We start from the raw sequence: 16235 nt of genomic DNA on the forward strand, positions 1-16235 counted from the left end.
TATGAAATATTGAGGTCACTACAGGTGGTATCAAAGAATTTTAAACGAAATTTTCGAGTCGCTACAGTTGGTATCAAAGCGTAGGAAATAGGTTCTGTAGAATTCTATGGATGATTATTACCAGAGTATAGGTATGAAGTAGGATGAGGATAGGAATGGGTAGGCTAGGTGTTGTAAGAGTGATCAGGTATAGGATGCATAGTGGAGTAAAATATAACAAGTAAATTGGAATTTTGGAATTTTGTCTCGCAATCGAAAGAAAAAATTCAACAAGGGTTTTCTATGATTTTTTTGAAACAGTCGACGGTTCCAGAAAAGTCACGACAAACCATTGACGTTTCTCTCCTGGAATGCTGCACTATGACTTTGTCTTGTGTAAATAGTTACTGCAAGGAATGAGTTACCATTTGCAATTCTAGAATATTTAAAATAGAATTTTGTGCATTTTTTGAGCGTGCGCACCTTTGCACATTAATGTGTACTTCTAGTTCTCTATGGTCCCTTATGATTTAGTGTGTGTGGATCTGAGAGCAACTGAAAGAATGTTAGTGGTTATCCTCGTATTTAGATGCGTAGAAATCCTAGGGGTTCTTTAATGGTGAAGTTCTTGGGGATACTAGTTATCCTAAGGTTTTTTGGAAAGTTATAGTTCTTTGGTGTATGTTATTATCTCTCGTGTTTCTTGTGCTTAAAGAAAATATTCAATCTTTCCATATTTCCATAAGTCAACCATGGGACTTTGCATCACTTCCTAAGAAAAGTATAGGATCAAAATTAAATTCCAGTCTGCAATAAAAATGTCATAGAAGTAAATGTAAATTTTATTCAAGCAAAGGAGGAATAGAAGATACTTTTACAGCCCATGAGTCATGCATCCAATGAATTTAGAATTTCAAAGAGTGAGGATTATTTTAATTGATTAAAGAAAACAAGGCAAAAATAATGGGATAAATTTAAATTAAATGGGGCCACACACAAAAGGATATTGAAATAATTAATTCAGGTCAGTGTGAGAAGATCTTGCAATAAGAAATCATATTACTAGTCCATAGAAATGTGTGCAACACCCAAGGGAATATCAACATATAAAAGAGACTACGATGCATAAGGTATCTTAAGACTCGTCCCATGATCAGTCAAGCTAGTTATCCAAGTTTGGAAATTACAATTTTTGCATCTATTTAATAAAATAATCTAATGTATGGAATTAGAATTCAAATAAACGAGCACACATATATAGTATGGAAGCAAAACTTCCACAAAATAGTGTTAGATTAAAAGAGAACCCTTCAATTTGCAAGTGAAAAATTTTGGATAGGGTGTTTTGTTTGCTTGAAGGAGAAAACCCATATCTGCAGCTAATGGAGTTAGATTCCCTTATTTGGTGGTTAGATGGATTTGGGAATGTTTGCCTTTGCTTTTGAAAATTGAAGCAAACTACACGTTTCAAAAAGTTAGTGAGGTAAAGATTTGGATGGAGACAAAAGAAAATTAGAATTGTAAGTCTATAGAGTTGGGTTTACAAATGCATAGCAAAGGTTCTTGCAAGAGTTGATGGCAATTGTGGGTTTGGAGAAGAGGTGTGTAGTTGTGGCTTAATTTGCAAACAGTCATCCTGAGGTTGGAAGGAGGTTATATCTGGTTGTTTAAGATTTGGTAAACAGTGGGGGACAATATGAAAAATTTAGTGGTTCTGAATGGGTATTATTTTATACTGAAGCATTACTAGTTAGAAGGGAAGTCTTACTTTTGGGTTCATTCAAAAAGAGGTCAATTAGTGAGAAAAGGTGGTTAAGGAAGTTGCTACTGAAATTGTTGCACCACTGCATTTGGGGTTTAACCCACAACATGTTGAGTTAGTTGAAGAAGAAAAATTGTTGTGGTCTTTGTTATTCATATTTTGCGTATCAAAGTTTGAGGTTGAATTCTTTCTGATAGTGGAAAAATAATACAATTTGTCATCAAGAGATTATTATTAACTTCCTAATGTTAACGATATATTCAGTTATTTATTTATGGTGATTTCATTAGGGGTAAATTTTCAGAATTCTATGATACTATTGCTTAGGAAGCAAGATTTTAGGTCATCTAGGTATAGGTCTATGCCGCATACATTAGTTTCGAGGGATGATAATTGAGAATCAAAGTTGTTGGGTATTGATCCTGCATCACTGCATGTAGGAATATTGCCTTGTCTTACAGTTATGCTTTTGTACTCTAGGTTTCCAAAATTTTTATAGAGGTAATGCAGCATAAAGGAACTCTAGGATACACTAGTCTTGGTAAGTTTTCTCATATTTCTTTAAATCCATAGTTTTGAAATGAAGCAATTATTATGAAGGTTTATCATTTCCTTTTGTTTCAGAAGTTGAATTGGAAGTCGATGATAAAGTCTTGGTTAAGAGTCATTTTGCAAATCAACCAATTGTACTAGGTAAATATTTGACAACTTTTGTTTAAGTTTTGAAGATCACTTAAGTTGGGTTTGTCCTATTGTATAAGGCTTCCACTCATAATAGGTTCAGGAAAAGTGGATGTACAGAGCTTATGGTTGTTTGAGGTTTGGACTCATATAGTAGGTGTAATGAGATTTTGGTGATATATTTCAATGAGTAGTAGAGCCAAAGATGCATGTGCGTAGAATAAATGAAAATGTTCATGTTGCGTTGTGAATTAAATTTTAATTAACTTAGGTTTGGATCTATAGGCGTGTGTGCACGCAGGAATATAACATCTTGTTATAGGACAATAATAAATTAAGTTTGAGTGCCGCCTATGATGATGAGTTTCTTGTTGTCTTCATGGATAATACAAGAGTTTTTCAAGATTAGTACCCACATTTGGTTTTATTGTGGGATAAGATTGTCGTTGAGGTTTCCTTGTGGAGTTCTGTGTTAGGAGGTTCTAAAAGCAATCACAAAAGTATTGGGGATTTAGGCTTAACAAATATACCAAAAATTATTGGATTCTTGGTTGTCGTGGTATTGTTAATAAGATTCCCTACTATGAAGTCTAATGTACTACTTGAGCATTCCTTCCTTCTAAAGTTGATAATTACATTTTAGATGAAGGACCTTGTTTAGTCGGCCAAAATGCAAAATTGAGTATGTGTTTATTGTGAGTACTCAGTAGGAATATGTTCACTTTAAATATGATAAAATAATTTTAAAAAATAAGATTGTGATACTTCGGGAGTTAGAAACTTGCTCATGAGATGAGTTGGAGGCAAAAGTTGGGAATGATGAATTGATTTAGGGATGGGTATTGTAACTCTAAGACTCGCCCATAGAGTTCTTGGTGGTAGGAGAAGAAGGAAGTTTATTTTGAAACTAGAGGATGATAGGGGAGTGGTTACTAGGAATTCTAACCGTATTGCAACTTGATTACTAAATTTTGTAGATATCACTTTTTAAAGAAGGATACAGAATATATTATCTGTTGAGAGAGAAAGGTTACGTCGGTGTTAGATCTTTGGGGAATTGGAAATGAGAATTAAAGTTGCTGAGTGCTGGTGCTGAGATAATGGGCATTAGGATAGGATATGTAATCTATTGGTTCGTGTTAGTTACCAATTGTTGATAGAATTATTTACAAGTTCAACTCAAACTTGCTGGGTTCACAAAGAATTTTATTCAAAGTTATATGTAGCAAATTTCGAGAACGAACTTTTTATAAGGATGAGAGAATGTAGTGATCCTAAAAAAAAAAAATTTAAATTAATTAATAAGAATTATTAATTAAATAATATAATATAATATATTAATATAATATTATAATATTATATTTATATATATATATATATGTTAAAGGTTCTCGATGCATATATATATATATATATATGTTAAAGGTTCTCGATGCATGCTTATTGAAGCATCCACACCAATTTCAATTTAAATTGGAAATCAACCCCCCCCCCCCCCTCACGGCTCTCTCTCTCTCTATCTCTCTCTATCTCTCTCTCTCTCTCTTCAATTTCTCTCTCTCTCTCCACTGAATTGAAAAACGAATACAATTTCCAAGTCTTAACTCCACTCCTGAACGTTTTAACTGGAGTGGATTCTTCGTTGGGACGTCGTAGGCATCACTCCAAGGCTAAAATAAGGGGAATGCATTATGTCAGATATTTTTGGAAATTCAACAGATTAAAATGAAGTCTATGATTACAAAATTATTATATATGATTTTCTGAATAATTAGGCATAGGAAAATGATAATTTGGTATATTATATATATACGTGTATTTGAGAAAAAATCAGGTATTTTGAGTTAAGTAAAATATTATGTCAGTTTATTTTCGAAATTGAACCAATTAAATTATGAATATGGATACATAAATACTATATATGATTTTCTGAATTATTCAGACATATAGAAACGATGGTTTTTGGTAATTATATCCGATTTTTTGGGAATATTTTGGAATTAAATTAAAATGCAGGGATTTGGTTATATCATATCTTTTTGCAATATTTTGGAATTAAATTAAATTGTATGGATTGAATTATATCAGATTATTGGGAATAATTTGGAATTAAATTAAACGGCATGGATTAGAGTATATTGGGTTTTCTTGGAGTATAATGGAATTAAATTAAATATGTGAAATCAATCATACATTTGTTTTCAGTAAAATATAATTTTCTCATACAGTTATTATATTATGATTTATCAGTCAAATCTGATAGTCATTATATTATGATTTATCAGTCAAATTGTGTGGCATGAGAATAATTTCAGTTTTTTAACTTGTTGAGATTTTTATGATGTTGTACTGGAAATGTTATGATATTATACTATTTTCTGGAATTGTTAAAGAGAATGCATAAAATTGTATATGGTGCTCTATTGAGCCGCAATCTTGATTTCGTACATGGTGCTTTATTGAGCCGCAATCTTGATTACATACATGGTGCTCTATTGAGCCGCGATCTTGGTTATGTATATGGTGCTCTATGGAGTCGCGATCTTAATTATGTTATGATATGTCAGTTTTATACCGATTTATGAATGTGACAAATTCTATATAAAATTATGAATATGATGGTTTTATACTGAATTACGAAAATAAGATCATTTTAATGTTTTTACTATGTAAATAATATGTGATTTATGAAAAAGGGGCTATAATAAGCTGAAAGTATGTTATCAGGGAAATTCTCTTATGTATATATATATATATAGAGACTTATGAAAACATGATTATCTATTAAATTAAAGTATGCTTGAGTAGAAAATATGTATTATTCAATTATATAGGTGTGAGTTACGGATTTCAAATGCCTTTTCTATACATATTGTGAAATTATGTGGTTATAATCATATGGCAGGCTAAAAATATGATTTGAAGGAAAATACATATTATTACTTATATTGGGTTCACTATTTTACAAGTGTGAGTTTAATAGATAAATTTGTAAGTTATCTTATATTAAAACTCATTTGCCACACATTGATAATAATCTATTTCGTCTTACTGAGAGGTGTCTCACCCCATCATTATCTAATATTTTTCCAATGTCATGAGGAGCATAACAGTAATTTGAGTAGCGTAGTGGAAGCGTAGGTGGGATAGAAGGTTTTATTTAGAATAAATCTTTATTAAATTATGTTTTTAATGTATTTAGAATTTTAGGAGTGTTAATTGTGATATTGGGAATGATATTGTTATATTGAGATAATTAGTACTCTGGTAATATATATTAAAGGTTTTCTGTTGTATGAAATATTCAGGTCATTGCAAGTGGTATCAGAGAATTTTAAACAAAATTTTACGAATCTCTACATTTTTTCTTAATTTTTAGTCATATTATAATATTTTTTTATTTTTAATATTTTTTAATATAGACAGAAAATATAATAGAAAATGAAATTATTTCTTATTTTTCTTTTCTTTTCTTTTCTTTTCTTTAATTTCTCCAAGTAAAACTCTTAATCTCAAATTGACCCTTAAAATTATTGTAACACTTAAAAACTACTAAACTAATTAGTAATTTTTGACTTCTCACTTATCAAAAATTGTTACTTATTTTCTAAGACATATCATTTGTTCTAACAATGTCATCATGAGAGGCTAACTTTTTAGTTGCTATCATAATAATTAACCTTCAACATGAGCACAATCTTCCAAAGGGGCTGCTAGTCCTCGGTGCATGTCTTGTAATATTATTCACTAATCACCTAATAAAGACCCAACTAATTGTCTTTAGGTCTTTCCTTTGACAACCATAAGTTTGTGAGCTTTCCTCTAACCTTCCTATATATTCTCATATTCCTAGCTGTCAAATTTTGTCACCGCCTCCATGGATTGTTGAAAAATGTTTTGCAATTAAAACATGCTAATGTAGAAAATGCAAGTGCTTGGGAATGACAAGAACATCCATATATTTACCAAAATTCAATAGTAAAAAGTACGTATTTAGGAATTTTTTGCAATTTTAATTTGTTTAAATCTTCTAAAATAACATTGTGAAAATTAAATTCGAGCAATCTAAAAATTAGTAAATATTTCTTCCACACATCTAGTATACCGACTAGTATAATTTTTTTTCCCAACTTTCAGGAAATAAAAGATTAAAAAATTAATGTAGAGAATATGATCTTTCAATCAATAAATCTTAATTTATCATAGTCAGAGTGTTACCTAAAGGGACACATAATAATTTAAGTGTCGTGTTTATTTAAATTCGTAAATATGTTACGTGCATTGTACGAGATTACAAGTTAGTAACTTTTAATAATAGTAAAATAATTTACAATATAATTTAAAATTTAAAATTAAATTGATAATAGACTTTAGGAGTGTTCCTAAAAGTGTCAAAAAAGTTCTTAATATTAAAAAATATATTTTTGAATTGTAAAGTTCTTATTGAAATGTTGGACGCATGTTGAAGAAATATATAAAGGGTATACAACATGATAGTCTTTCATATACATACATACATACATACATATATATATATATATATATATATATAATATTAGTAGTCAATATATCCATATTTAAAATAAGTTAACAATAGTTTTCATAATTATAGTTTTGAATTCAATATTATTTATATTATATTTTCATATAATTTTAGTGTTAGGCAATCTGTATGTATGTATGCGTGTATTACTGTTCACATTGAAAAATATATATATATATATATATATATATATATATATATATGTATGTGTGTGTATGTATTGTAGTAATTAGATATTGGTTTTGAAGTGCGTGACCAAAAAGAAGCTGTAATTAATTTGAAAGAGGAAATAATAGACTGGGAATAAGAAACTAGATAGATAGGTAGAGTAATTGATAAAGAGAAGGGAGCTGTGTATATACATATGTAGGTAGCTAGGGAGGGAAATTAAAATATCGTAATGGGGACAGCAGATGGACATGAGTTGTAAGCTAAGGGTGGTACAGTAGTACTGCCTTGGGTAGGCATAGGACCACATGAACAGTGAAGGCTTTATCTTAATGTATCATGTAGCCTATATTATTATAATATATGCGCGCGGACCACCGCGCACGCCCCCTCTACATTGCCGGTGCCAACCCCTTCATTCGCTCCCCCACCCACCCCCTATGCCTATATATCCTCTCCCTCCCTTTTCTTTCTTTTTCAGTTCTCTCTCTCTTCAGGGTTGGGCATGTGTTGGTGTCGCAGTGGGATGTGATATATACATATGGGCAAGTGTGTGTATGCAGTACGATTAGTAAATTATGGGAAATGCGCGTTGCTTCCTGCTCAACGCCATAATCATGAAGCATTTGAATCACTGCATCCTCACCTCCTGCCTTGGCCCCCCTTTTAAATATCAACGCCAAGTGCATGCTATGATATACATACCCATGAAAAAGCCTTCATCAATTCAATTCAAATGTTAAAGTAGATGTATATCTATCTGCTACTTGATTATAATCGACCCATGCAAACATACAGTCAACCCAAACATGATTGATGGATACATTAATTCATGTTGTAGTCTGTGTCGCAAATATATATACATAAATGTACACCACACGCACACAGCTCTTAACTAATTAACTGTACTAATTTCTCAAATTCTATAGTTAGTCAAACTTTGCAGGCAGCAATTCAACTTACATATGTTTTTTAACAGATATATATATATATATATATATATATATATATACTATATTTGTATATGGACAGGAGCCTGACCCGTGATCTCATGCCCCATCCATTTTATGTTGTTCTAAATTTTGTTGAGCTTAGTCGTTACCCTAATTATACAGAGACTGCACCGCATGCAAAATACCACACACTACAACGACAGAATCACACACAAGTAGATCCATATATTTTTGACGCACAAAATCACACACAAGTAGTATTAAGAGTGTAGAAGAAGAAGAAGTGCTCTTGGCACAAGCTCAGATGGTAAAAACAAAAGCCAAATAGCCTTGAAAGAGAGGTACGTCTGGGGTTCGAATCCTGCTAGTTGAGTGTATATTAGCGATTTACATCCTACGTCAATGGAGGGCACGGTTGGTGTGGACACGGTTTGGTGCCTCATTGGGGTGTCCAATTGGACTCATCAGTTGCAGGAGTCCCTCGTTACCAAAAAAAAAAAAAGAGCGTAGAAGAAGAATTTAGAGATTTTTCAATTAATCATAATATATGTATATCAAGGTTTTACTTTGAGTTCTTATCTTTTTACTTTAATAATTGATGAACTTAATAAAAATATCTAAAATGAGATATTTTGGTTGTCACGACGTTCCCGCCACGGGGCGAACGCAAGTGTAGCCCCGGGGTGCACGAATTGGACAAGGTGGTTTTAAAAATATATTTTCGTGGAAAACATGGTGTAATAGAATCGCCACTGACATTTCAGTGTGGTTAAAACACTTGATTACTACCCAATTAAGGGTAGAATTGGTTTACGTTACCAGAGTCTGGTTCGGGAGTTTAGTTACGTGAAGGGAAGGTACTAACACCCCCTACACGCCCCTTCTGACGAACAATACCTAATTAATCAAAAATTATCCCACAAATTAAATTTAATAAGCCTTTGGAAATTACTCCCTTCAAAAAATCAAAGAAAATGCACAAAATAAATACAATATAACATTCCCTAAGAACCAGGGCATACCGTACTCCGAAAAGTTCATGTCTTTTGTTTAAATCACCGAGATCGAAAAATCGAGAAAATAGTTTACCAAAAATACACTCCTGGAAATTTGAAATTTTTATAGAATTTCCTAAGTATGAAAAATAATATTCTGAGAGGTTTTACGACTTCAAAGAGTATCAAAAATGATCCTCATCTTCAAAAATATTTTTATTGATTTTTCTTCCATTTTTCAGAAAATGTTTTATAATTTTCTTGAATTTTTTAAATAACAAGAAGACAATTAAAGCAAAATCATGAAAATTGAGACCAAAAAATTTTTTTTTAGGACTTTTTTTGAATTTTTGTGATTTTTAAAGTTTTTGTGTATTTTATGATTTTTTTTTTTTTTTCAAATACAAAAAGTAGTTTCCTACCCTAGAAATGTTTTTTTTTTTTTGGATTTTTGTGGCTTTTTCTATTTTTTAAAGATTTTTCGAGTGCCAAAAAATAGTTTCCCTACCTTGATATATTTTTTGAATTTTTCTATAATTTTTTTGAATTTTTCTATAATTTTTGTGAATTTTTTATGATTTTTTTATGAATTTTGGTGAATTAAAAAATAAAAACAAAAGAGAAAACGACGCAAACCGGTTCAAAGGGTGAACCGGTCAAACGTTGACTGGTCTAGGGGGAAAACCAGTTTAAGGTCTTGGTCAAGACCAGTGACAAGTGTCAGGACCTGCGTGGTTGAGCATTAAAGGCAAGGATCAGCTTGGTGGAGCGATCTCAAGCGTCCTTGGGCAGTGCAAATCCGAGGGTTGAGAGAAGGCCACATAGCTCTCTGAATGAGTGGAGGATAGGAGCTCCATGTTTCCATGTCCTGTGGCTCTAAGTTTAAGAACACAAACCCCCCCCCCCCCTGTAACGACCTCAAAATTTACATCATCATCGTCATTATATAAAAACTGTGTTGATACCCTCTATTATGAAACTCAGGCCTTAGCAGGCACCAGGGTAATCCTGTATACAGTATTCATACCTATGCAGTGGAAACATAAACCATATAACCATATATACTATACAATACCATAATCCAGTATGTACAGACCATAGTCATACAAAATAATTTCTTCCAGTACCATCTACCCCAAAATACAAAACTCTGTCAAAAACTCACCCTACAACCAGGGTAATCACATAAACTCCCTATCCGCGAGCCTGATCTGCTCGCCTAACTGGCTCACCTGAAAAATGATAAAGTAATGGGGTGAGACGACGCTCAGTAATTGGAAATATGCTATTACTAGTGTGTGGCGACCGAGTCGTAAAACTATAATAATAGTATATAATATTACATGATCTATAAATTTGTAAAAACACATATATCACATTTATAGTAGCTTAAAATATATGTATCATCTGAACTTTCTATCATTCATACTGTTAATATCATACTATATACAACAAAAACTGTAAAACTATATACGTATACATAACTGTACTCTTTATCCCTGGAACTCTGTATGTTATGATTTGACCCCTCATGACAGGATTGTGCAGCCCGTAAGTGGGACTTAATCTGGTCGGCCCTCTAGATAAGTCAATATACTCTACACTACCTCAACCTAGCCAAACTACATCCACTCCTAGGCTCGGGACTGGCTGCTACTTTGTCAAACCGGCCCCCTCAACCCAGCGAACTAGGGAGCTGCATACTCTCCAAGCACGGTTGACGGTACCCACACACTATATGAAATATGTGGTTGCACTCTATCTGTATATAGCAACGGTACCGTGCTCTGTATTCTATATCTATGATGTATCTGTCTATTATCTTTTCTCAGGGATCTGATACTATATATATATATATACTCTTTTACTGTTTTCATCATATTTCCAAAATTACCATAACGCTATCTTTTGTACTGTAAATACTGTAATCTCTGTATTCTATATCTATAGCATCTTGATGCTATCTCTGTATATCCGTTTATATACTCTGTCTATATACTCTATATGTATACTTTGAATGTTATAATAGAAAACATAACATACTATAAATACTGTATATACTGTTCAGAATAAAGCTGTAATATACTGATCTGAGTAAAACTGTAATGTACTATTCTGAATAAATATCTATGATATACTGATCAGTATAAAACTATAACATACTGATATGAGTAAAACTGTAATATACTATTATGGATAAATATTTATAATATACTGATCTGTATAAAACTATAACATACTGATTTGAGTAAAACTGTAATATATTGTTTTGGATAAATATCTATATTATTCTGTCTATATCTATGTATTTAGTATAGTATGATATACTGTAAAAACTATATAAGTTCTTCACAACATAAATATCTACTCAGGCCACACAAGCATTTAAAACTCCTATTCTGTAAAACTGGATAATAAGCTGGTATATTCATATGTGTAAAATCTCTGATAACATTATAAAAATTCCTAGCATAGCATATTTCCCTTACCTTAAACCTGAAAAGCCTCTCACTGAACTCTAGCCCTACACCCGCAGGGTTCTCCACTCAACACCCTAAAAACAACATCCCCTAGAACAAAACATCATTATTTTCTTACCTACAACATTTCTTATAACTATGAGGAAGGCATAATCTGAATAAAATACCTTACCCTGGATTTGGGACGAATTTCAAACCTCTTCCACCAACGATCCGCTCCGGCAAACTTGCAGAGGACTTCGCCAAGAGTGTCGTGGGGGCTTCAGATCGTCGATCTGGCGTGAAACGGGGCCAAGATCGAAAAGAGAAGGAGGGAGAGGTGTTGTTAGAGAGAGAAAAAGCCTTTTGTGCCAGAATTCTGCTGAAAAATTTGAGTTTTGGCAATTTATAGCACTGGATTCATCGACGAGACACGTCATCTCGTCGACGAGTCTTTAAGAAATTTCATTGACGAACTTCCTCCCTCGTCGACGAATTTTAAACTGCCCCCAAAACCTCTCTCGATATTTTCTCATCAACGAGACGTGGCTTCGTCGATGAGGCCTACTTATGTGCTCGTCAACAAACTCCCTGTGTTCGTCGACGAGGCCCTATTTAAAATTTTTTCGAGTTATTATATTCAAAGTGCAATGTTGTCGACAAAGCCTGTTGCCTCCTTCTATTTCTATTTCCATTTCCCTCTCTCTTTATTATTTAAATACCATTATTCTTCAGGTCATTACATTCTCCCCTCCTTATAAAATTTCGTTCTCGAAATTTACTATTCATATAACTCATCATTCTTTAAAGGCAAAACGGTCTACTTATTTTATTACCTATCCTCACTTATGGCGGAGGAATACCGTAGTTACATTTTATGTTTTGGGAGATTACACAAATGAAACTAAAAACTACCTACTAATTAATTCAATACATGTACCTGCAAAGAAACTTTACCTAACTACTCATACTTTACCTATTTACTGCTAACTCTCTTGGAATAACTGCGGGTATCTTTGTCTGATCTGTTCCTCGAACTCCCAAGAAGCTTCCTCTATAGCGTGATTCTTCCACAAAACTTTTACTAACTAAATTTCTTTGGTGCGCAGTACTTGTGTCTTTCTGTCTAAAATCTGTACTAGCGTTTCTTCATAAGCTAGTGAATCCTTGAGTTCTATCATTGCATAGCTGATTATATGGGATGGATCTAGGACGTATTTCCTTAACATAACAACATGAAACATGTCATGAATTCGAGCCAAAGCTGGCGGCAAAGCTAGCCTATGGGCAACATACCTTATTCTTTATAGTATCTCAAAAGGGCTAATATACCTACGACTCATCTTGCCCTTCTTTCCAAACCTCATAACTCCTTTCAGATGAGCTATCTTAAAAAATACTCGATCTCCCACATCAGACTCTAACTCTCGGCGGTGAGTGTCTGCGTAGTTTTTCTGCCAACTCTGTGTTGTACTAATTCTTTCTTTAATTAGTCGAACTTTGACACAAGCCTTGTAATGACCTGCTATTTAACTGGGTTTTTTTTTTATATACTGTAAGATTTATAATGCTCTGGTACCTACTAGATTAAACCTATCCATCAACCTAAGCAGCGAGAAGCGGAGTTCAAATAAACATAACCATATATAATTATATACAATACCAGAGTGCTAAAATGTTTCCCAAAATATATTTATATGACTGTTTTCCAAAAATACCCTCAACTGGCTAGGGCTATACAAAAATACTCTCAAAATGCTCACTCTAATGTCAGGGCAATACTAAGGCCCCTCTATCTACGAGCCTGGTTTGCTCGCCTACATGGATCACCTGAAAAATGTTAAAATAATGGGATGAGCCAACACTCAGTAAGACGAAATATGTTATTGCTAGTGTGTGGCAAATGAGTTACAATACTATAAAAATATGTTTTTATATAATCATGTATAACTCAATCTGTAAATACAATACAAGTAATCTAAATCACCACCTTTTCCATGTTGTTTAACATATCTGTATTTTAGGTTTCTACTCAAATACTTCTAATGTACTTAAGTATATTCTCTGTCTCTGTAAATCTGTATATACATAATAATAATAACTGAAAACTTTCTTATGGATAACTATATGTCATGATTTAACCCCTCATGATAGGGTTGTGCGGCCCGTAGGCGGGATCTATCCTGGCTGGCCGACCAGAATAAACCACTATACTCCATCGGTCTGATCATCCCTCCTCAACCTATATCTGATGGGGAGTCTGTCCACTTGTGGGCTCTATACGATCGACCTTTATACCACGTATTATTTGAATAGGTGGTTGCACTCTATACTGTATATAGCTACGGTACCATGCTCTGTAAACTATAATAGTCCAACAGGGTCTGATACTATATAATACACTTCTGTATATAACTATCTATTTTACCATAATTCTGTAATAATTATATTAACCATGACTCTATGATAAACTGTATCTATATCAACTGTATTTCTAAAATGAACTATAAAATTGTATGTCATGGTACTATAAACTGTATAATCATGGTATTTTGTAATTGCTATAAAACATATCCACTGTCGGTATATTCTGTAAAACATATCTCTGAAAAATACTGTAAAACATGTTTTTGTACTATATCCATATTCTCAAGCCACACAATGATTTAAAACATATTATTCATAATTGATAAATTGTATAAAGTTCTACTGTGAATATTAATCTGGTAAAAAATATACATTTCATACTAAAAATTATTTTAAAACTGCCTCGCATAGCATATTTCCCTTACCTGACTATTAAAAAGCCCTTATCGTATATCGGTCCTACCCCTGTGGGACTTCCTACTCGACACCTTGAAAACAACATTCGTCAGAATAGAATATCAATATTTTTTTGCCTACATCATTTCCTACAACTGCCAGAAGGCTAAAAATTGACTAAAACGTTTTACCCTGATTGTGGGAAGAAATTTGACTCGATCCCACCGACGATCTGCCTCAGCAAACTTGAAAAGAACTCCTTCAGGAGCGTCATGGTGGCCTCAGATCATTGATCCGGTGACTGACAGGGCCAAAATCGAAGAGAGAAGAGGGAAGGACCGTAGAGGAGAGATAAGAGAGGTTTCGGTGAATTTCCTGTGCAGAAAAAATGAGTTTGGCACTATTTATATTGCGACCTTCGTCAACGAGCCACATCACCTCGTCGACGAGTCTTGTAGAAATTTCATCGACGAACCTGCACCCTCGTCGACGAGTTTTAGACTTCCAAAAATCCTCTCTTGGCATCTTCTCGTCAACAAGATAGGACCTCGTCGATGAGATCCTAAAGAACACTCGTCGATGAAATCCTTGTGTTCGTCAACGAGGCTTGGGAAATTTCTTGGAATTACCACCTCCAAAATACAATGTCGACGACGAACGCGAACCTCTTTATTATTTAAATATCATTATTCTTCGATTCGTTACAAGCCTGTTGTACTATCTATGGACCCAAAACTCGCCTTTCACCTACCTCATCCTAGAAGAGAGGAGAACGACATCTCCTACCATACAATGCCTCATATGGAGTCATGCCGATACTAGCCTGGTAGTTGTTATTATAATCAAATTCAACTAGTGATAGAAACTAAGTCCAGTTACCCCCAAAATCCAGCACGCAAGCACGAAGCATATCTTCTAATGTCTGGATCATCCTCTCAGTTTGTCCATCTGTCTGGGGATGGAATGCAGTGTTAAATGCTAATTGGGTACCCATAGCCACCTGAAAACTTTTCCAGAATCGTGAAGTAAACCAAGGATCTCGGTCTGAGACTATGGATACTGGTACTCCATGAACACGAACTATCTCTTGAACATATATCTCTGCCAGTCTATTCACGGAGTAGCCAACCTTAATAGGGATAAAATAGGCATTCTTTGTCAAACGATCAACAACTACCCAAATTGCATTCAATCCATGTCGCACTGGTGGTAATTCTGTAACAAAATCCATAGAAACATGGTCCCACTTCCACTCTGGAATAAACAACGGGTGCAACTGCCCTGCTGGTCTGTGGTGCTCAGCCTTAACCTGCTAGCACATCAAGCACTACCGTACAAATTTAGCTATCTCTCTCTTCATCCCACTCCACCAGAAGTACTCGCATAGATCCCGGTACATTTTAGTGCTACCTGGATGTATGGTGCATAGGGATCTGTGAGCTTCCTCTAATATAGTCCTCCTAATCTCAGTATCTGCAGGAACATAGAGTCTAGTACGGAATCCCAGGGCTCTGTCATCTAATATGCTGAACTCCTCTCCCTGACCATCCCGCACTCTAGCCATCACCTCTACTAACTCTGCATCATCACCCTGAGCTGCTTTAATCCTCTTATACAGTGTAGGCTGAACTACTAGGCTAGCAACAATCGCCTGAGGACTATCTTCTACTAATTCTATACTAAGTCTCTCTAAACCCATTAAAATTGAGTGCTGAATCTCCATAGCTACCAGTACGGGTCCCTCTGATTTCCTACTCAGAGCATCTGTCACTATATTCACTTTTCCCGAGTGGTAATTAATGGTGCAATCAAAATATTTAATGAGTTCTAGCCACCTTCTTTGTCTCATATTTAGCTCTTTCTGAGTGAAGAAATATTTCAAACTCTTGTAATCTGTGAAAATTTCGTATTTCCCACCATATAAATAATGCC

The sequence above is a fragment of the Malania oleifera genome, chromosome 6 (genome assembly GCF_029873635.1).
Source record: "Malania oleifera isolate guangnan ecotype guangnan chromosome 6, ASM2987363v1, whole genome shotgun sequence".
Lineage (NCBI taxonomy): Eukaryota > Viridiplantae > Streptophyta > Magnoliopsida > Santalales > Ximeniaceae > Malania > Malania oleifera.